The 23,547-nt window shown below is 40.9% G+C and overlaps 1 protein-coding gene across 2 annotated transcripts in view; it reads right to left on the reverse strand.

The window, feature by feature from the left end:
- APC (APC regulator of WNT signaling pathway) overlaps positions 1-23,547 on the reverse strand; it is a 121,156-nt gene that overhangs the window by 76,347 nt on the left and 21,262 nt on the right. The window contains exon 1 of one of the 2 annotated variants that reach the window (XM_040090688.1): positions 4,906-4,978. The exons of the other annotated variant lie outside the window; for it this stretch is intronic. The gene's annotated coding sequence lies outside the window, so the exon portion shown is untranslated. Of the gene's footprint in view, positions 1-4,905; positions 4,979-23,547 lie in introns of those variants that run through there. 2 annotated transcript variants of the gene reach the window in all.

Here is a 23,547-nt window from a genome sequence, read left to right on the forward strand (position 1 = left end):
GGAATTCTCTCTTCAAGGGCACGCTACACTGAATTCTGGGAGGAAATGCTGACACTGTCATGACATTTTCCCAACTAGTTTCTCTGAACTACCTTTAAAAACAGATTATTTTTAAGCACTAGGCCTAGGGGTCCTCACTTGTAGGCCTAGGGGTCCTCACAGCGGTTGTGGCTAGTGGCAGCCGGGAGGGCTCTGCTGGCGCCTCCCCAGCTGTCTGCCCCACCCATCTCAGCAGGGTTCCCACTCAGGGAAGCGGGCAAGGGACTCAGCTGCTCAAGCGGCAACTGCTAAACCACTGCGGATTACAGCCCGACTGCCAAGGTAATCTGAAATAGGTGTCAGTTTAATCTTACTGTGCTGGGTTATCAGCCAAAATGCTTCAGCAGCTGTTGCACAGCTACTTCCAAAAGAGGGGCAAGGCTGACAGGCAGGGCCAAAAAATGCACACAGCTGTTCCAAGGTAAGTGAGCTCCTTAAGTGGACCATTTTCATGCAGCTTCCTTATCTATACACTCATAAGAAAGAACTGTGTGGGGGGTTCGCTGTCCTTATTTTGAACATATCAAAGCACATCCATTTGCATTCAGTTTCTCTGTTACCTGAATCTCGTACTGAATTTTCCATTATTTTGTTTGAAGCTTGCCTTCAGGTTTTCAGCTCTGGCGAAAGGCTGCACTCAAGAACTTACCAAAAATGAGTTATCACTGTGTCAGGTAATTGTCTTATCCATTTCAGTTTGGGCAAGGTTTGCCAATCTAAAAATGTTTATCCTTTACTGGCATTGTGCAGTTCTCTCCTTCCCTACTCACTGAAAAATACTCCACTGGACTCAAATCATCAAAGCCCATTATCCTGATTCTCTCCAAATGGCAGAAAAAATACTTCTTTCTCCAGCATCACACAGAAAAAAGATGTTACTTCCATCTGGTGTTAAGTGCATCCCTACCAAAATGGCCTTTGCTGCCAGCATATTTGATCCTCCTTTGCCCAGTCAAATTTAAGAACAATCCCCAAAACTTTGAGACAGGAGCAGCTGAAAGCCGTTTTGTCTGGGTTCTCTTCAACTGGGCAATGCAGGCACAAAAATATAATGAGCTGTCTGGAAGCGGCTTTGAGTGTGGTTAAAGACAATTAAGAATATACTCAGCCCAGAACGAGAATCGCCCATGAGTGGGGCAGCATATGTATTCATTATCTTATTTGCTCTGCTTTAGCACACTTACATGATCAGAGTTGGAGGAAAGAGTATGAAAAACAATCACAGAAAACTGCTCTTCATCCAGTTCCTTTTAGCAACAAGGGCTTTGATAACAGAAAATTAATTGCAAGTTATATAACACTACTCTTTTTAATAAATTTGAAAAGCATGACATTGAAAAGAACTGGTAACAAATCATACCAAATTATAATCTCTAGATTATGTGTGCTGTGGATTCCTGGGGTTTTCAACCATGTTAAAAAAAGGCAAAGGCCACATGAAAAGCCATTACTGTTATCAGTTATCCTAACACAATTTGTTGAAAGCTTTAATCCCTCTAAAAGAAGACTATACAATTTTCTCTAACTTCAGGTGCACAAAGATTATCTTTTTAGTTTTTCTATGCACTTCGGCACATAGGCTATTTTTGTGCACAGCAGACTAAAACACTCAAATGTTACTGTACCTGACCTTCCTAAATCCTGTTGAATGAGTATTGGGTAAAGACTGGGGTTTTGTGTTTAATTCTTTCAGAAATTAATTCATAACTTGGCAAGAGCTTTCAATGCATCACTATATTTTGGGACACTTCTGTAAATTCAGTACTTGGCCTGAACTCACCAACCATGAACAGAAGCATCTGTTCACCTTAACCAAAAGTGCTAAGTGATCCATGTACTCAGCATTCTGTAAAAGACTGTGAGGAGAAGGAATGACAATAACCTGGTCTGAACATTTGTGTGCACCATTACAAGTCAAGTATGATAAAGTTCAAGTGTGTGTTTGTATAAAAAACAGAAATAATTTTGTAATTTTACTAAAGAATGCTAACAATGAAAAAACAATTCTCATTAATATGAAAAGAGTAAAATCAAGAAGTCATATGTTTCAGGCTATAAACTGTCAAGTTCAGCTCCTTTACACTGTCAAGAAAACTCCCACCTCTTCCTTCATAATTCTGGATTGGGAAGTTCCTTAGCTGGTTAGTCATGATGCATCCAGAATATGACTGTGAAAATTTGAAACATGATTTGCATTTAAATACTATACTGAACACAAATCACTCCAGATATCATTTGAAACATAACTTACGTTGGATCAGGAATGATTCACAACCCTGAACATTCACCCTTCAAGATGATCATCTTTGTTATTCATGACTAATTGTGTATGCCCTCACTGCACATGACCTGATGTTTACTTTTCCATTTCTCGTAATCTTTAAGGATTCAATTTTACAAAGTTTAAGCTATTAAAAAGCCTGAGACAGGTATTTCTTTTCCTATTTTACCTGAAAACACAAACTCAAAATAATTAATGTGAAATAAATCAGTTGTAATTAAAAACATTCCAAATACTATTAAAATTTCTATTATATATTATAAAAATAATTTACAATAAGTAAATATTTCTCCATCTTGGGCAACTATCAGGGCCATCTTCAGCATTTTAAGGACTAGAAGACCATTTCTCTTGCAGGAAATGTACAGCACCGGATCACACAGGCGCTGAATGAATTTTGGAAAACCGTTAGTAGAAACTAGGTCTTTGCTACCAACAATTACCACCACAACACATCATTGCTAGTATGGCCTATTTTAAACAGGATTTTGCCACACTGATAATAAAAGAATTTACCACATGTCATCTACATAAATATTTTACCAACTAAATTAAGATGCATATTGAAATCCAACAAAAGAATTTAAGGACCAAGGGAACCAATTGCAGACACATGCATTTCCAACTTGTGCTGCATTATTCCATGCTGATATAACAATGGCATAATGTGACAAGATGTATCAGAACATTTATCATAACCAAGAATTTCATATTTAAGGGATGACGTTTAGGAAACCTTGCATCCATACATAAAGTATTATATTTAAAAGCGTTTTTTTACTCAAGTTACCATTTTAAGAGTGTGACTTACAGAACTACTACAGTGCTTACAGAGGATGATACCATTTAAGAGTTAAAAATGTACAGGAAGAACTATCATCATAATAATCATCATCATCATCATCACTACTGTGCTTTTGTCACACACTTTCCTTTTAGAAAAAAAGGGGCAAAACCACCTCTGTATCTTCTGTTTCTTTTAACATTTAAGCAATTGTAATGAAGATTCAAAATACCAAAGCAGAAATATCAAGTATCACAAATTTATCTTTTGAAATCAGTTATTCCCAATAGTAAGTTCTCAGGTGATAATTTAAAATGTAGTGTTATCCAAAGCCTCTCCCACTGGTAAGACAGGAGACTCATGATTCTAAAAATGATGGTATACATAGAAAATGTATACCACAGAGGAGATGTATAAGGCAGGCATTTAAACGGAGACTTTTCTTCATTAAACTTTTTTGCGCATCCCTGTTATTTAACAGAACTGAGGAGAAGAGAATTTTAATAGTTACTTCGAGTCTCCTTAAAAATACAGAAGAGTCTGTTTCCAGGAAATGGCTGTCAGTATACATGCTTATGTGTATTTTCAAAGAATTATAATCTTGACAAAATACTCATTGTTATTATCACTATTATCTGCATTAGATAACAGAAAAAAAAAACAAATAGTAAAACGACAGTAAAAAAAAAAAAAAAAAAGCATTTTCAACAGAACAAACAGCAAAGGGTGGAAGAAGGACTTAAAAACGAAAATAGGTATATATTGTGCTATTCAGGTATGCACTGAAATTTACTGAAAAAGCTTCTATGCACACTAAGAAGCTGTGTGTTTCCTGCTACATCTTTACAAGGCATTTTTCAGGGTATGACTCTCCAAATCAAATCAAAACCGGGCCCTACTGGTCCTCTGAAGGAAATACTATCAGTGCCCCTTACAGCCCACAGGCAAGGTCCTCCATGTGATTCAACAGGAAGAGTATTGTATCTTGACACCAAACCCAAACAGGATGAAATTATTCGGCAGGATACGTGTCCTCCAAAAATCGCAACACATTTTTACAGAAACAAGGAGCGCTCTGCTAGCAATGACCTAATTACTAGCATAAAAGCTGCGTATCTGACAAAGGGAAGAAAGGACTCACTGCTTCATACATAATTTATTAAGATTTCCCACAGCATTCAGTCTAAGTCGCGGACCCAAGCAGATCTTTGTGATGTTAAATAAATCTGGGAGAAGTCACCGGATCCCAGGGCGCGCCGAGGGCGCAGCGCTGCCCCAGGAGCGCTCCCGTCGGCCAACCACCCGCGCGTCCCCCGCGCTGCGGCAGCGGAGGCGCCGCCGCCGCCGCCCGTCCCTAACAAAGCCAGGCTGGTGCCACTCGCGGGCAGCGCCTCGCCGCCCAGCGAAGGGCACCTCCGCGGCTCTGCCCGCCCCGAGACCCTTGCCCGCTGCTCCCCATCCTCCTCCCGACCTCGGAGCTCGCGCAGGTCTTTGTGCCTCCGGCCGGCACGGCAGGCTACGCTCGGTCCCGCCCGTGCGGCTTCCCGCCGCGCCCACCCACCCGTCGCCGCCGCTGCGGGACTCCCCCCCGTGCCGTGCGACACCCCTTTCCCGCACCCTAAGGTTTTGGTTTTTCTTTTCGGTTTACGGGGGGAGGGGGGTAGGGGGTGGGGTGGTAAGTTTGGGTGGCTTGTTTTCTTTTTCTTTAACCCACGAAACCGCTTCCTCCCCCCTGCCCCTACCCATCCCTGGCGCGGCGAGCCTCGCCCGCGCGGGGAGCCGCCGCCGTCGCCGCACTCACCCCATGTTCGCGACCGCCGCGCCTCCATCCCGGCGCCGGCTCCCAGCTCCGCCCGCGCCACCGGCTGCGCCAGCGCCGCGCGCACAGCGCGACCCCGCGGGTCACGTGCAGCGCAGCCAATGGCGCGCGCCATCACCCCCGCCCCGCCTCGGGCGGAGCTCCACGCGCAGCTCCGGGCGCGGTCCCGGCGCTGCCCGAGGGCTCGGACACCGAACGTGCGCTGCGCAAACCCGCCTGGGCTGCACCATTCTCGGCCGCCGCTGCCGCTCTTCACCCAGCTGCCCAAAACAGAACATTTTACATTTTTCATGTAAAAATGAAGGAGGTTCTGTGTGTACTAGCATTAAAGTTGATACAGCTCACCTAGAAATAATTCGATACATTGCTTATTAAAAACGCAGGAGAAAGCGTGTCCTTCAAGCGAATCTCAGATTTCTCTGCGGTTCAGTAAAACACTTTTTTTTTTTTTTTTTTTTTTTTTAATGTGCTTTTCAGATATGAAGTTATTACTGCTACTTGGTAGTTTAATAACAAATCTAATATATGTACATTTAAGCTATGTTAAATAAGAACAGTAAGTACCAGTTGGAAAAATTCTAAAAGACAAATGAATTTATGAATGAAATCAATTTATGAAACTGTTTTATAATCTCCTTCCAGAAATTATCTCTCTCCAAGAGTAAGGACGTAACAATGTGTTCATGAGGATGACTTAAAACCTCACAGAACCACACTACTGAAATCCATGAGGCAGCAGAAATTAAGCCATATTTCAGCTGTTTGTGCTTTTCACCTTAAAAAACAATTATCTCTATAAAACATTCTATAGGAATCTTTTTTAAAACTTTGATATAAAAGACACTTTTGCAGAAACAGCACAACATTTTAAATCCCCTAGAATGATTCAAGAATAGCTCTATGGATTGTGCAACCCATCTCAACAAAACAGGGCATGAGAGAAGACATCTGAAAAGGTGCAATGGTTCCTCACCTAGAGCAGAACAATGTCCTTCCCTGCGGTATGTTACATAAATTATGGAGTTACGTGTTTATACAAGAGGACTTAAGGATAGGTAACTCATTAAAAACATATATTCTGATATGCCTTCTTATAATCCTTCATTCTACCTATAATATTTTTGATTTGCATGACACAGACATGTAGGAACTTCGGGGTTGGGATGAGATTAAGGGCACTGCAGGCCTGTGCATGCATGCGAGTAATTGTACCACATATTACTTAAACTCTACTAATTTCATTTCAGCTGTTTCCTCACACCTGCTATTTCCAGTCAGAGAAGGCAATAATCAACACTCAGAAAAGATGCTCTTTACCAGATAACCTTTTATCAAACATCTTTGCCATTAAGAGTATGTATGATGTCATCTGCTACCTTCAGGATAGTTTTGCACAAAATTCTCTCTCACTTCACCACTCAGGCTAACTGCAGAGGTACTGTCACTTCAACTATCATGGTAAAACACTTTAAACCAAAGTTAAGTGAGCAATTAGTCAAGGGTATTCCAGGGTTTATGATTTTCTGCTACAAAGCTTCTATTAATTACAGTAACTGTTGACATTATATGGTTTATAGTGGTTTATGATCCACCTGATTTCCATTTCACAGCAACCAAGTTCATCCTCCCTCAGCCGTAACAAATTGTCACAGTACTCTTAACAGGTTCAAATTTTAGAACCTAACTAGACATTAGACTTAGACAAAGCCATCTTACACGACATCTTAGTGATATACACCACAGCTCCACCCCTCAGAAAAGCAAACCCAAATGTTCCCAGTTGTTACTGTGAAGCTCTCTTCATCCTAAAATTATTTATGTTAGTGTAAGTGTACATTCAAAAAAAAGTACATTTATAATGTACAGACACCACTCAACACCTGCATTATCAGTTGGCAAATTGTTGCAATAGGTGCTGTAGCTTAATACCAAATCAAGTTGCTCCAGTAATAGTTTTAAAACCAAAGAGTGGCAAGTGTTCAGAAGTGGCACACATCACACAGCCTGTGCAAAGATGACACCAGAAAACCAAAGAAACTGAAATGCTATGTACTTTAAAGCTAAATTCCACACTTGAAAATGAAAAACTAAGCTTTGAGAAGTACAGTTGATTTTCTACAACCCAAACCAGGTGTATTAAAGATGGAAGGCTAGATAATTTATTCATTACACACATCAGAGTGCATTTTCTGCAGCAGTGAAAAACTAACTGTAGTTCCCACTAAGTAAAAAGATTTTTGCTACTCCTGGTACTGGTTAATCGTTTTCAAGTCTGGGAGTCTCAACTGAGTAAATTCACTGCTCTGTAGCCTGAAGTCCCACATTTATTTGCAGAACAAGCAGAAGCACAAATTCTTTAATGCTTTTTGCCAAGATGACAGCTGAGTGGGAGGGAAAAAGCCTTCCCTTCTGCCTCATAGTAATGCCCATTCTGTTATGATTTCATAAACATGGCAGCTTATGGTCTGTGTCAAATGGACTTGCCTCTGCAGCAAAATCCAAGTGAAATTCAGTTTAATAGACAGGAAGCTTTGACCCTTCCCATATCGCATCTTCCAGTGGTGTCAAACCACTGCTATACAGATGAATATATTTCCTCAAAACTGGTTTCTGTGTGCAGTACTGGATTTTCCTAATAAAACTGATACCAACAAAACACTGTTCGAGGGGGAAAAAAAAAAAAAAAAAAAAAAAAAAAAGGTCTCAGGAAAATAGGAATTGTACAGGGAAAACCTTCAGAGTAAGTTTACTTTTGGCTAGCTATTTTCCATCTGGCAGATGGAAAAAGATGACTTTTTCGTGCTTTGAAAGAAACCATTATCAAGACAGACTTAGCAATACCTGCAAGATATTACATAAACCCACCCTCTTACATCTATTAGAAGATTCAAATCTCTGCATTAATCCATGTAAGCTATCAAATCCAAAGGACAGAAAATTTTAGTATCTAAAGATAACTGTTCAAATTCAATTTACTTCCTTGATTTTGGACAAGATCCCTGCAGCCTACTCACCCCAGCATTCTCAAACAAATGGGAATTTGTGTTCAGAAATGGAATTAGCAATATTTTACATGCAATTTTTGATGCAATCTATGTGGTGTTTCCCACTGCATTTATAAAAATACATTTTGAGACCACATAAAATTGTCGTTAACTGTTACAAGCCACTACTAAGAAGCGCTAATTAGAGTATCTGAGTAGATTACGTTCTAAATATTTAAAAAACATAAGTACATTCCCCAAAGTATCTTTTTGCCTCTTAAGATCATGACTACTACAATAGAAAATGTGTCCCTGATGTTGGAGACAGGAATGTGACAAGAACACACCAAGATCCTGCAGTAACAGCCTAAATTTATTGTTGGGAGCTCCCTTTTAGAGGGGCTTCAAATTTCCTGTCCTCACATATTCGATTGGTTAAGGGTCTTAACCCCACCCAGCTCACCAGCCAATGAGATGGGTGCATTCATGGTTCAACGGGATTGGTTGAGGTCCCCTGTTTGAACATGAATCTGACCCGCACCCGCAGCCCCACCTGGGATAGGGACTGTGGTGGGCAGCAAACCAGAACCCTGGCACAGACCAGGGCTGTGCCGGTCCTCGATTTTGGTGCTTCCCCTCCAAGCGGTGGTGGCAGGGCAGCCCCACAACTGCCAAGCTGTGTTGCAAAAGGCAGGAGAAGGCTGATGTCTCACAGTCCTACTGTGGTGGCTTTTCAGAGCTTCTGAAGGTGGCAGCTTTTGGCTTGGCTGAACCCACCAGTGTCAAACAAAACTAACTTGACAGCAGCAAAGGAGTCTTCTCCAGTTTATGTCGTGCCTTTTATCAGTGTTTATTCCAGGGGTAGCTCCATCTCCTGTATTAGCAGTGCCCTCGCAGCAGTGGTGACTGATCTACCACTGCTTCCGCGTATGATGTTCAGTCGGGACCTGGACATGTGATGTGTTCCCATGGTCCGCCCATGAGTTGTAGTGATGGCTGGGCATGCCCACAGGAGGCTGGGTCGAAGGCGTGGTCTCCAAGATGGGGCCATCAGCTCTGGGAGGAGGCAGTCTGGGCATATCTGTGGTGGCAGGGGGGGTGTATGTCTCTGATGCATGCTGTTGGGATGGCTGCACTCGATGCAGCTGCAGGGCACTCTGTCTCTATGGAAACCATGTGGCCAGCACAGCCTGGCACAGAGTGCCCGCCTGTCACAGCTGCGGAGTACAGCTCAGCAGCAGATGCGGCTTGACAGCAGCCAGGCACTTGGCAGCAGCTGGGCACAGTCGCAGGGGTTTCAGCCAATGCAGCAGGGCACAGAGGAGCTGCAAGATGTCCATTTAACGTGGCATGGCAGCATGGTGCTTCTTGGCCAATTGGTTCAGCGACGGCATCCTCCACTGGCAACACACCCTGGTGAGGGCTTGCTCCACAGTTCCGTGCAGCCATGGGGCATTCTGCTGACAAGCTGTCCCTGTGTGGGGCAGAGGCACAACCTCAAGTGGCCACAGGACATCCTGCAGGTGACTCATACCCATCCGGGGAAGCTCCATGGCTCTGCTCAGTTTCACGATGCTCCATCCTCCTCCCCTGCACACTTGGTGCAGCATCCACATTTCCCACCACCTCGCCCAGCACCCTGCTCTCACTGCACACCTCAGTGGGTGATGTCCCAGTGTCCCCTCCCCCATCGTCGCATCCTGCTCATTCCCCAGCTACTTCAGTAAGTCCAGGACGAGCGTCCATGTCTTTATGACACTGATGAGTTTCGTCGCCAAGAGACTGCTGCAAGTATATATCAGCCAGCCCACTCTCAAGTTTTTAAGTCCATGGTGGCCCCTTCAAAAACGTCCAGCGTGCGACTCACACACCACATTATCAAGGCTAGTAAAGCCTGTTTATCATATTTATCCCTCTTTTCTTAAAATAAAAGTCCATACCTGGAGAGTTGGGTGCCAAAGCCCACACTCTCATTCTTCCTGGTGGCATCTCTAATTCTCAAAGAGGTCTGGACCCACATGACACTCTCTACCACCTTCTGCAGCACTCTCTGCTGCCCACAGCAATTCTTGCTACTCCACCAGGACTCCATAGCAATTCTGATGCCCATGGCTTTTGCCATCACTGTCTGCAGACTTCTCCACTGCCCACAGCAATCTCCACTGCCCTGCAGCTTTTCCTGCTGCTCTCTGCAGTCTTACCAGCTGCCTATTGCAATCTCCACTGCCCAGCCACCATTCTCTGCAGCCCTACCGACTGCCTACAGCAAATTCCACTGCTCTTTGTCTCCTCACAATATTGCGGCAGCTTGTTCTGTCATGCTGGTGGTCACCAATTGTCACTGATGTTGGAGACAGGAATGCAACAAAAACACACCAAGATCATGTAGCAGCAGTCGAAGTTTATTGTTTGGAGTTCCCTTTTTTAAGGGCTTCAAATTTCCTGTGCTTACATACATGATTGGTTAAGGGTCTTAATTCCACCTACCTCACCGACCAAGGAGATGAATGTATTCATGGTTCAAAGGGATTGGTTGAAGTCCCCTGTTTGATCTGACCTATCATTATTATACTCGGGGACTTGTATACTTCTACTCTCTAACGAGCTAAGCTGGTCAAGTTGGTGTCTGTTATGGCCAGATTATCTGTGCAGCTTATGGACCAGCTGAAGCTGTCACAAAAATGCAAGAGGTTTTCTGGTTTTAGATAGCCGGCTCATAAATGGGACAATTCTCTCAACCTTTGAAATCTCACCCTCTGCAGCAATACTCTTCTCCCTACAAGCTTTTCACTATTTAATATATTTAAAGTGATTGATATTTCACGATTAGTCATTGAACATGCACAGAACTACCTGCCTCAGAAACCCTGGGCAGGGAGTGGGTTGGGTACTGAGCTAAACTCTCTCTCTGGTGCCAGGAACTATTTTGGCATTACTAGCAAATGTGAAACAATAGTGCTGCTGAGATCTTGCCTTCAGAACTTTCTAGTGCAAGATTTAGGCATTGACTTGTATTAGACAGCGCTTTTTAGAAAGGTGGTACTTTATAGATTTCATTAAAAAAATGAACTGAAGACATTTCACATATGTTTTACATAGGTAAAAGTTTCATCTCAACATAGGGCTCAATGACGAATTTTAACAGCTGCTGTAATTAAAGGTTGTCTTCTGCCTTTCAAATTTACATAGAAAAAAACCCCAAAACAAAACCACTGAAGCTAACATTCTCTTTGTTTCTTATTTTCTTTAGGACTCTGAAGGTACACGTCTCTCACTAAAACACAAAGGCCAGGTTTCCTCTGAGACCTGTTCTTACCATATGACCAGGACCAGTGAAATTTTGTATATACCTACTTGAGAAAGCTCATAACTTCCTCCCAATGGCATTAATATCACTGTTTTGGCCATTAAGAGCTGCAACCCTGCTTTCTCCATCAAAATTCTCTCAGATATGTTGCATATTATTTCCCCAACTACAGGAACTTCCAACTAGAAGGGTCATCAGAAAAAGGTTTCCTAAGGATCAAGAACCTAAAGGATTGCCTTTCTCATGCAGATGAAGAAAGAATGAAGAAAAGAACTGTCATTGTTCCCAATGCATCCAGAATGCACGCAGTAGTCCTGAAAAACAGACAGGACTTTTGTGTACTGAGAACAGATTTTCTACTCTACTAATGTACTAAATTCCACCTTGTGGGTTTTTTTTTCCCCCCACCCCTAGGAAGTTGTGCTACCAGTTCCTGAACTTGAGAAGATTTTTCCATAAGCAGTGACAAGGTCTGTCTTTCACAGGGGTCAATTTACTACCTCACAGACATGTATCATAAGCTAAATGAGAAAAGCAGAAAAATGCATGCTGTTTAATTACTTAATAACTAAGTCAGAGGTACAGAAATACATCACTTGCTCTTTAAATCCTTTACTATTTAATGCTTTCTAGAGTTTGCCAATTCCTTACTTTTGTCCAGAAATAGTCAGCTCTCTGGGGCATCTCCTACTCATACTTTCTTCCCTCTCACCATCTGCATGAAGCTTTCTTGCTTGGGAAAAAATAAAATTAAAAAAAAAAAAAAAATCAAGGAGAAATACTACTTCCTTCCTCACATCTGTTACCTCTAGTGAGGAGCCATGGCCCAGTCGGCAATATTAGTCATATTTTCTAAAATCAGTAAAGCAATAATGAAGAGAGTTTGTTTAGAAAATGTTAATCCAGTGTTTCACTATCCACTCTCCTCAGCTATATAATAAGCACCACCTGACACAACGTTGTGTCATGTTACCTATGATTTCCTCATCCACTAATTAAGAACATCACACTATCCTGGCACTGTATCACTTCATTTCCTCTGCTGTAGCTCTTCCAGGCTTGTTAGGTAGTTTACTGCATCTGCATATTGTAATTTTCACTTTTTGCTTCATGAATGGTGCTTATTCAATCCACTAAATGGCTCAACCTTTGAAGAAATTTGGAAGCTGATTTTAGAGATGTGAGCTAGGAATCTGACTCATTTGTCTGTAAGGTTCAGAAAGCGAGTTTCACAGTGATCAGATAATGAGCTGACTTTCAAGTGTAGCTTACCCACTGACCAGACTGTGTTAGTATGTGCCAACCCACTCACTCCAACTGCTTATCCAGCAGATTTGAAAACTTGTAATTGCATCTTTTAGCCCATCTGTAATTCTGTTTCAGTAGTCTATTAATGGTATTGAAGGCTGAACCTCTTCAGTACAAAAGCCCTTGGTCAGCATACCTCAGGGATTCTCTGGTGATTTTTTTTCAGACAAAAGGTTATTCCTAGAGGACTTTTTTCATTCATACTTTTTTCCTCATTGGGGCCATAGACTAGAAAAATGTGCTTAAAGAAAGGTAAAAAACAATATATTTTACTATGTTTCTTAGGAGGTGTCAGACTCTGGATCTGTCTGAAGGCAGATCTCCACTGGGGGCACACTTGGAACATTTGCAGTGGCCTTGGTTAAAAGACAAAGCCCTGTTTTGCTGCTTCTTCATACTCAGCATTAACCATAAGAAGTCACAGTACTCACATGACTCATGGATGACTGCATGTGCAAGTGGACGGTCAGTTTCCTGTTACACTGTGGTTGACCGGGGTCATACAAGCTTTGCACTGCCCAGGAGTATCCCAGAATTATACACTACTGTGACAAACGGACGCTCTGTCAGTGGAATATTTACCTTTTTCTTCACAATCTCCTTTTCAGTCCTCCCTTTGTTTGGTTTGAACTGGATGTTCTTAATGCAAGAGCTGATGCAAGAGCTGATGCCTTGTAAGCATTCTGACATTTAGTTAGCTGAAGGTCATCTATTTAGGATCATCAAAACATTTTTTGCCACTGGTATTGAAAAGCAGGGAACGTTAAATTTTGTGGAGTCCTGTAAGCAATGACCTTTTCCAAAAAAATGTACATTAATCATGACCATTCTCCAAGTCTGCTAAGATTAAAAGATTTAAAAAGTTCCATCTAGAGACAAGTTTCTTAAAACCCACTGCATTATGAAAGGCTGTGGCAAGGTCTAGAAACACAAAGATTTTGCTAAGTCATGGCTGTGAGTTCTCTCATCATAATTATCTTTTGAACACTTAAAATTAAGGCTCAAGCCTTAGAGGCTCTTAGCTACAACAGGACAACTGTATCAAATCAATCTAGAAAAGCTATAATTTACAAGATAAAGTGTTGGCAAAGAATCTGAGGACACATATATCATCCTCAAAAATATAAAAAATTCCACATTTCAGTACATAAAAGTAATTAGTAGGGAGTTTGAAGAAACACCGCCAATAAAAATGGCTTGTCAAGGAAGATTGATGCTGTATGGTTTAAGGACTACAACTTAGCTGGTTTAGAAAAAGTTAGGCTGTTTTTTATCACTGTATACTGAAAATATTTTTAAGTGTCATAAGTTTAAAGACATCCATTAGCACAGATCAGACAAACTGGAAATTAATTTTCCAACATTGCTGCAGTGAATCAAATTACAAAAGTTCAGTAGGAATTGAGCCCACAAGTTGAGACAAGGTATTTGAAAAAATAACAACTTTTACTGTTCTATAGACTCTAATGTAAGGGTCACACTGAAAAATGCTGGGATCCACTCCAGGACTGAAATACATTAAAGTTTACAGTTCCATGAATGCGGCAAGAATTTAATTCCGTCCAGTGTGCATATACTCATAATGTCTTGGAATAATTATAATCAAGTCTCACACCACCAAGATTAAGCTGATTGGTTGGTAAGGTTAAGAAAGAAAATCCCCCAGCTCATTTCTCAGGACCAATGCAGAACTTCAAATTAATTGATTTCTGTGCATGCAGAGATGAACTGCTGTGGGAGGCAGCACTCCCACAGAAGAAAGAAAATTAACTCTATCTCAGCTGAAAACCAGGACAAGAATGGACTTGCGTTCCTAGGTAGCACAACACTCCAAGACACCTGGCCAACAGGCAGTTTTTCTGCTCACTGCCATATAAATCATGGCAAATAATGTTTCATGACGTATTTTGGGGTAGCTTTTGTTTTGGAAGCATTCTTACTCTCTTCAGCTTATTCACCATAAAAAGTAGTAATTGGATGATTTGGGTCTCACTCCCTTAGGGAATTGCTATTACACAAGCCTCTAGACAATGGTGGCATACTAATTTTTCCCCTCCTCATTTGGCACACTGTTTAGTCAGTTTATTGACAGTTAAAAATACACAGCCTCAGTTCAAAATATGTGTTGCTGGTGTGGGTGCTAGAAGTCACATTTTTCTGTTGGGATTTTGAATGAATGACATCTTTAAATCTTAATTTCAGTAACACTAGTGCAGTGGAAGAAATATTTCTCCTTTCATTGGAGAGGGAAGTGTTTTTATAGAAGTCTGAGAAATCTCTAATATCTTATGATATATTCTCCTGATAATGAAGGTCCAGCTTACTGAATAGCCAGCAGGGGATAAAACTTCAAGCATAAGCTGCTCTGCTTGGTATTCCTGCAGCATAAATACTTTTTTTTTAATTTATCTATCTGCCCAGTAGAAAAGGAATATAAATTCAAAATATTCATTGTATTTCTAGACAAGCTGCTTCCAGTACCAAGCTCTACACATGTAGCAACAATGCTCTACTATCCACATTTTTTGGAGTCACAAAAAACTGCCCTTTCTTTGGGCCATTCATCATCTTGGAAATCATCATGCATCTTCAAAGCAACAAATCCAGCATCTGAGACAGCAACTGCTGAAAATTTACCACTACCCAAGCTACTTCAGTACAGTACTGGGAAAAAGCAGTTGAAGAAAAGGACCGATATGACTAGAACATATAAAGCATCAGTGGAGTAAAAGTGCAGAAAAACACATTTAAGTCTGTCAAAAACTGAGAAGGCAGGAATTCCTTGATCAAGACAGAATATATATTTCAGTGCCAGCTTCTCTTCCCAGCTTGAATCCAAGGTCACCAGCTACTCAACCAAATACTTAAATCTTAGAACCCATATGAGATTGCATGATTAAAGTATATAATGTTGCAACTCTACAGAAACAGGTTTAAGATGTAACAATTAAAAAACCTAAGATTACTGGTGTACTTTGCATGTTAAGACTCTAATCCCTATAGCCAGCCCTGGGAAGGGAAAATTTTAATTAATCACAACAATATTATAAAAGCTCTCCATCACTAGATGTACCAGAAGACTACTTTTTCCCCTAATATGAAACCCAAATACTTCGAACTTAAACGAAAAGACTGCATTTTCAAAAATCTCTGTGCAAGTCAGCTAGAATACCAGCCTTAATCATATTTGACACAAATGGTCCTACTCACCATGGATTTGCATTTCATTGATCCATTACTCTTTTACAAATGTATATATTTCTAATGAAGTACTGAATCCCTTGCTAAAAGTAATTAGCAACATTTTAATCTTAAAACTCAAACTATTCAAGTTTAAAGTTTGCCGTGCAAACCCAAGTAAACTTAGCAAACCCAAGAAAACCTTGGCAAACAATACATTCTTTCTACACAAAGAAAAATTCCAAATATAGAAATCCTGCAGGGAAGCTTAATGCCTGAAAATCAAGGTAAGCTGAGAGCTCAAGAATTTTAAGTATTTCCCACAACACTGAAGGAGTTAATTTTGTAAGCTGGTTACCCCAGGTGGCAAGAGAAAGGCAGAAATCTTCACAGTAAGTAATACTTGTTCTAACAAGGAAGAAACAATAGGAAAGATCCCATGCCATTAACAAAATCCCGAAGTCCTTCTCAAGAAACACAATAGGCTGTAATTGAAATTTTCTAATTCATGACTATGAATGAGCTATTCTCTAGTCTCACTTCATTCTTCTGCTTTACTTGATTTTTTTTTTTTTCCCCCCCATCCCGTGACCAGACACTTGGAAATTTTGTGCAATGTTCACATCATGGCACTCATTCACCATGTTATCACACATAGGGGTGACTAATGTCACCTGGATGAGTGACTCGACCAGAACTGTCCCTGCATACCTGGATGTGTGTCCACCACACAGAAGGGTAGGACAGCACCTGTGACAGCACATGGCCCCTCCACTATGTCCAAGCACTTACAGAAAAGGTTGGAGTCACAGCATGACTTCACTGAGCGAGCTACAATAGCAGCGGCTGTTTAGTCTACACCTGGCTGACACTTTTCCTGAGGTTCTCCTATTTACTGGTTTTTGCTCTTCCTTTCTCAAAGAGCAAATGCTGCCAAGCGCTGGCAGGTTCCTGACAGCCTTATTGCCCAAGGCTTACTGGATTACCACTCCAAGTGCCTGGTAGTGTTCTGCACTACAGGCTATGAGAAGCAGAATTGCTTTAGCACAAAAATTGTGTCTTTTTAAGGATCTGAAGTTTCCACAACATAAAGCTGTTCTGAAGCTTATGGGGCTTCTATAGAATAGGAGCAATATAATTATATTTAGAACTTAGAAAATTCAGAACAGAGGTAAGAATGATGAAAAGCAGTATCCATCCATGTTCAGAAATGGTACAGCAAACTTAAAGGAACAGATTGAATAAAATAGACAGTTCTTCAAACAGTGAACCAGGTGGCAAACTGCCCACACAAACAATTACTTGTCAAGTAATTAGAATATCATTCTAAAGAACTCCATCTCACTTCTACGTCACTAGTCAGAAATTTTTCAAACAATAGACACTGTCTAAGGAAGTAACAGATAAGTATTTTCCAAAGAACCCACATTCAGAACAGTTGACTTTTAAGACAAGAGTCAATATATTGGCAGAGAGCAAAAATAAAACCACCATGGCAGCACTGTTACCTTAAAGTAACAGTTACATCTTCTAGTATTTTATGAACAAATTAAAATATTCTAAACCATCTGAGACTTCTAGATTAGAGAACAGCGAATTACTACTAGGCTTTGTCACTACAACTAGTTTTAGGTCTTCCTTGTTGCATGCATACCAGACTGTCACATGGACTCTTCACTACCTTTACATTATTCTGGGCACTATTCCACTTGTGGGGGAAAAAAAATATTGAGAGAGTGATTTGGAACAGTATCAAGACAGTCATGTATGGACAACTACTCTTTCATGGAAACAAAGCAATACACAAATCCACTTGTTTTAGAAGAAGACAAGTTCTCTTTCTCCATCATTCAATTAATTATTTTCAGATTCCAGTACTTGAAACATTTTATTTGAAAAAAGCTTTATGGATCAAGTCTAGTTCTCAATGTATTAATGACATTTAAACATTTAATTAGCAAGGCATCACTTGGACTGGCATCTAAAGCTTTTGTCAGAGACCTAATTCCATGCCAATTCAAACATCCCATCAGTGTTATATTAACTAAAAAGAAGCCTTATAATATTCTGGCTACTTGATTGCACTGTCATGCATTAACAGAACAGTGGAATGAATCTAACTGAATGCAAGGATATAGACTTAGTGTATACATGTTTAACTAACAAAGATGTTCTAGGACAAAAATATTTTAACCATATATGTACATGAACTGGTACTCAGTCATATTTTGTGCCTCTTGATACTCTGTATGAAATGTCAGTGACACTCAAGTGAAAAAAAGGAAAAAAAAGGCAAAAACATTGACTTAATTAAAACTGTTCAATTGATTTGAAGGTATGCCCTGCTCTTAAAACTTTCTAGAGCTCATTCTGAATATATTTAGACACTTAGATGTGTGAATTAAGTATCATTATTCTATGTTGTCATTTCTCCCCCAAGACATGTTCAGTACATTGGATTTCTAAAAAGTCATTAACATATATGACAATATATATAAACAAATAAGCTATATTTGGAACAAAAGAAAAATCACAGTGGCAAGTGCCCTTTTTAATCTCGTATTTCTAATTTAGACCTGTAATTTTCACTGAAATAACAAAACAAAATGTAGAAAAACGCTACAGCAAATCCTAGAAATCACTTGCATGCTTTCTGTAAGGTTTTTCTCTGCTTTTGTGGAAACAGTCACTGCTTCACTACAATGGGCTAAAATTAGAGTCCTATACAATTAAATGCTTCTAGGTGAGCAATTTGAATATTATGTGCGCTGATTTTGCATTAATTGACATTTGGTGAGGAGGGAAGAAGCCACCCATAAAAGTGATTTTTCTAGAGGTTGCTAAGAGTTTCCTTTTTGCCTGTCAAAACCAATCAGTGGCTAGTCTGAATATTAACAACCTGTTTAACTGTTGGGGGTGCGGTTTGTTCCTTTTTTCACTTGCAGAATTTTTCCCCATGGGTTGCTAGGAGACTTAAGTACTGGGTGCTTGTGGGTGCTTAACCAGAAGAGGTGGCTGGGGGTCAGAAGGGGGAAGATCATGAGTTTTGGGGCAACAAAGAACAGAGCTGGGGGCAGTTTCTCTCTCTTGCTCTCAGCATCAGAGAAAGGACGGCCAGGCTGCTGCTTGCTGTGGGAGGAGTTCACTGTCACCAAAAAGTCTGGTCCTGAGAAATCTACCATTATCTGCTCATGTGCTCAAGAATCCTGAGCTCCTCTGCCTGCCCTGCTGGAGCGAGGCCAGCCCTGTCCAGCTGTCGCTGCTACTTCGACACTGCTCTTTTTGCTACGCTGTAGCCCTGCACCCCCCTGCCTGCCCGGACATCCCACCCTGCCTGCTGGAACATCCCGCCATTCCAGCCACCAGCCCGGGAGTTTCCACCATTCCAGCTAAGTGCTCTCAGAGTTCCAAGAGCTCAGACTGCCCTGGGCTTTGTAAAACAAAGCCCCTTGAAGTTCTTGGTTCTCTTTATTATTAATGCTGTAGTTGTTGTTGTTTGTTTGCCTTGTTATACATACTAGTAAAGAACTGTTATTCCTATCCCCATACCTTTGCCTGAAAGCCCCTTTAATTTTTCTAAATTATAATAATTTGGAAGGAGGGGATTTGAATTCTCCATTCTGACAGAGAGACCCTTCCCCTCCCTAAGAGATACCTGTCTTTTAAACCAAGACATAAACCAATTAAAGAGCTGAATATGCCTCTGTGAAATTCACATTTTAAGACAAACAAGCCTGGGAAAGTCTCTTCTTGTGACTGAGGAACAGGTAACAGGCTAGCCCAGCCCGCACTGTGTGGCTGGGCCAGCTAGGTGAGCCCTGCTGAGGGGCTGGACCCCTTCCCAGGGAGCCCGCTGGGCCCCATCCCAGCCAGACCAGGCCCCAGTGGCTGTTAACATCGTGTCACTGGGTTGGTTCCCTCCCTCCAGCACAGTCAGGCCAGGCTGCGGCTGGAATTAAACACAGTACAGGCCTGAGACCAGCCATGTGGCCAGAGCAGCTGTCGCTGTAACGGGTTAATGCTTTGTTCACTGAACTTGCAAACACAGGATGACTCATGATTTCTAAGAGAACCTTTGAACTTGCAAACACAGGATGACTCATGACTTTTTAAACTTGCAAACACAGGATGACTCATGACTTTTAAGAGAACCTTTGAACTTGCAAACACAGGATGACTCATGATTTTTTAGACACATGTCCTATTGCTTAACAAGGCTTCTGAGTTCCAGGAAAAGGAACTGTAACTGTTTTCAGAAGACAGAAGACGGTCTCCTAGCAACAAGATAACACGATAACAGAAGAAAGAACTGTATAAAACGGGACTGGAAGACCGCAACCGGGCGGCAGTTGGCGGAGTGCAGACTCCCCCTGTCGCCCAGCACTGCATTTGCTTATGCCCCGCTTGCTGTAATTAATAAAATTCTAATTGGGACTAAATCTTGAGTCGTGCAATTTATAACACCGCCATTCTGGCTGGGCCCCCTGAAACCACAGCATAGCCTCGAGCACAGCCTGATTTTATCGCTATCACCATAACTGCTTTGGCCACTGCTCTGCAGAAAGCCATCATAATCATCTGCAGGCCCCAGGTGACATATTAACTCTTTCATGGCACAGATGAAACTTGCAGAACATTGATTCTACCACTCTTAAGTGAAGAGAAGAAGAAAATGAAGACATGTAGAGAGACAACATGAAGACACCAAGGTCAGTAAAGGAGTCAAGTCCCAGATGGGAGGAGAATGAGAAGATGCCTTAGTTTTTGACTGAAATTCATTTCCAAGGCCATGGCTATGGACTTTGATACACTAGAATATCTCTTTAATTCATAAAAACAGTATGGGGAGATGGATTGTTCAAACTGCAGACATGAACAAAGGCACTCAGGTTGAAGCAAGTAAATGTTGAAGTAGCTGTGATCTCATGAGAAGCTTGAACAGAAAGAGATGAGAGTGACGAAGACCCTTGCCCCCTCTGTTTCTTCATCTCTGAGATGAAGATTATCTCAGAGATAGACAAAGAGAATCTTTACTTTTGAACAGCTCATCCTTAAAATAGTACCCCATAAGTTGGACATGGCCCATGAACACAGCTGTGTGAAAGGTGCATGAGATGGGGGGGACTTCACAATTGCAGATTTCCAGGCGGTTGCTATTCGTGAAAATTGAAGGCATGAGATAACTGTTTCTTGTGGAGAAGTCTCCATAACATAGCAAAAGAGACTCCTCTCCCTAAGAGAACTGATGAAAGACTATTTTAGAGGTGATAAACTGACGTAAGTCCCAAGTTTTGTCTCAGTTCATTGTCAGTGGGAAAGAAAATAAGGCTGTGGCCGGAGAAAAAGTCTTCTGAAGGTTTTATTCTGATTCTTATTTTCTCTCTTTTCTTTCAGTTCTGTTTAAATAAAGTTTTTTTATACCCTTTAAAGTTTTGAGCCTGCTTTGCTCTTCTCCTAATCCTATCTCACAGCAGAAAAGGTGTACATTATTCTAGTAGGTACATTGGTGTTTACCCAACATTAGACCCACTACATCACATGGTGCATTGGCTGAAAAATCTCAAATTAGTGAGCCAAAACCACTACACCATGGAACAAAATCCTAATACAGTAATTCTGCTGAAATACAGAGAAAGAAGACTGGTACCAAGAACGATTAAAGAAACATGTATATAAAGAAACTGGGAAGTATTCAGTTGTCTTTAATTCTAGTATTGATAAAGTCTGTATACAAATTTTTTGTATACTGTCTTAGTTTTAAAAATCAGTTTAGCTTTATGTTAAAAAGCAACTACGTGGAAGGATAAATGATCATATATTGGATTTGCTAACCTTGGAATCGCATGTATTTCAGCACTGCCTGCTGACACTGTCTTCTCAGCAACGACAGGTGACAGTTGTAGCATCAGTGTTACTGAAGCTTTTACTCCAAAAACTGCTGACAAGCATGCTTTTGATGCCAGAAGTAAGTTAATAGTAACCTAATCAGTTTGGTTTTGTTTTTTTTTTTTTTTTAATTGGTCTAGATCCTGGTGTATAGCAGGTGCTATACAGCAATTATTTTTGTTGTACAGCACCTGCTGATGACCAACAATTTTACCCAAACTTCATTATACATCCAGGTCTTTCATGACTAATACAGAATAATCAAGGAGACTTGACTTGCGCCCTTGGATTGCAAATTCTGTGGGAAATATCTTAGAAACAGTAGAGATCTTAAATGTAGATCTTTCTGAGCAGAAAATGTGGATGTTGCAAATTATCTCAGTGGGAGCAGGCAGGCATTTAACTCCAGAAATCCCATTATTCAAGGCATATACTGCATTTTCTTTGAAGAATGTCTAACTCAAATGCTTGTATCTCTCCCTCCACAACACAGCTGAACTGACACCAAAAAAAACCCCCAAAAACAAAAAACCAAACCCACAAAAAAAGGTAAAAAAAAAAAAGTATTGAAGAGTTCAAGATTACTTTGGTCTGGTATCCCTTCTACTATTGCAGAAGATGCACAGCTACTTAGCCCTTTCCAACCTATGCTTTGCACATCATAAATGGGAATTTTTCACTCAAAGAACCTCTAAACATGAGGATAAGAGACACTCTTTCCTTCAGGCAAGCATTAGGGGCACTGGAAAGGCACTGGTGCAGGCCTGAAAGTACAAACTTTTCTTTCAGAATGAAAGTTGATTTCCCTTTGTCATGAAAATTAAGCATCTATTTAAATTCTTGAAACTTTTTCTTAACAGCAAAATGCTAAGATGGCCAACATTTTCACTGAAAAAAGCAAATTGCTACAGAATATCAAAATTTCAAACCTGGAACTACATCAGATGCAGGAAAAATATTTTTTAAATAGGCAAGAGGAGTGCAAAGGTAACTCACTTGGACACTTAAAAGACAGTAAGTAGACTTCTGACAATGTTTCAAAGCATTGGGCACCAGAACTCACTATATAATTGCATGAAAAAGCTAACAAATGAAGGCATGCCAAATTTCTGGTCCTAAGAACAAGCTTACACTTTTTTGAATAGTAAAGACCGACGTGGTCAACCATCCAGATCAATATGATTACCAAAAGACTTTGCAACACACACACACAAAACCCCCAACTTTTAAATGTGTATTTTCAAAACACATCAAATATGAGGATGGTGTTTTGGAAACAAGTAACCATGGAAAAGATGTATGAAATCTGAGTAGCACTAACCAAGATGGACAGTAGCAGTATTACACTAAGATGTCAGCAACCTGAGACAAAGTGGAAGTTCTCTGAAAGACTTCCATCTGAATTTGGAACTACAAAGATTGCACTACTATGTCCTGTGTCCAAGAACAGGAGCTCAGAATTTTTATTTAGACACTGTACACGTGTGATAAACATTAACTATTTTTTTGTTCACTGAAGATCAAATAACTCAAGATAACAGGAAGTTACTATGTCACTATCTAAGCTGATAGGCAAACAGACTCTTGCTCATTCCTTCTCTACTTGCTTAATCAGCTTTAAGTTTCAGGAATTCCAGCTTACAACTACAGCCTTCATCTCTGCGACCACCGAGAGACAGAAAGAGACCCTCCCAGCAACACGTCACACATACATCATCAGAGGAAAGAAGCAAGATAAAAGCAAGACTGAAAAATCTACCAATTCACGGCAGTTGGTGGAGCGAGACTCCCCTGCCGTCCAGCGCTGTATTTGCCTTTGCTTTGCCTGCTGTAATGTAATAAATTCCTATTGGAACTTTTCTTCGTGTTCATAGTCTATTACAATTTGGTGCCGTGACTCGGATCCACCTGCAAGATAGGACTTTTGGTTCTGCCTGGGGGGTGCCCCGCCGATCAGTC

The sequence above is a fragment of the Hirundo rustica genome, chromosome Z, assembly GCF_015227805.2.
Source record: "Hirundo rustica isolate bHirRus1 chromosome Z, bHirRus1.pri.v3, whole genome shotgun sequence".
Lineage (NCBI taxonomy): Eukaryota > Metazoa > Chordata > Aves > Passeriformes > Hirundinidae > Hirundo > Hirundo rustica.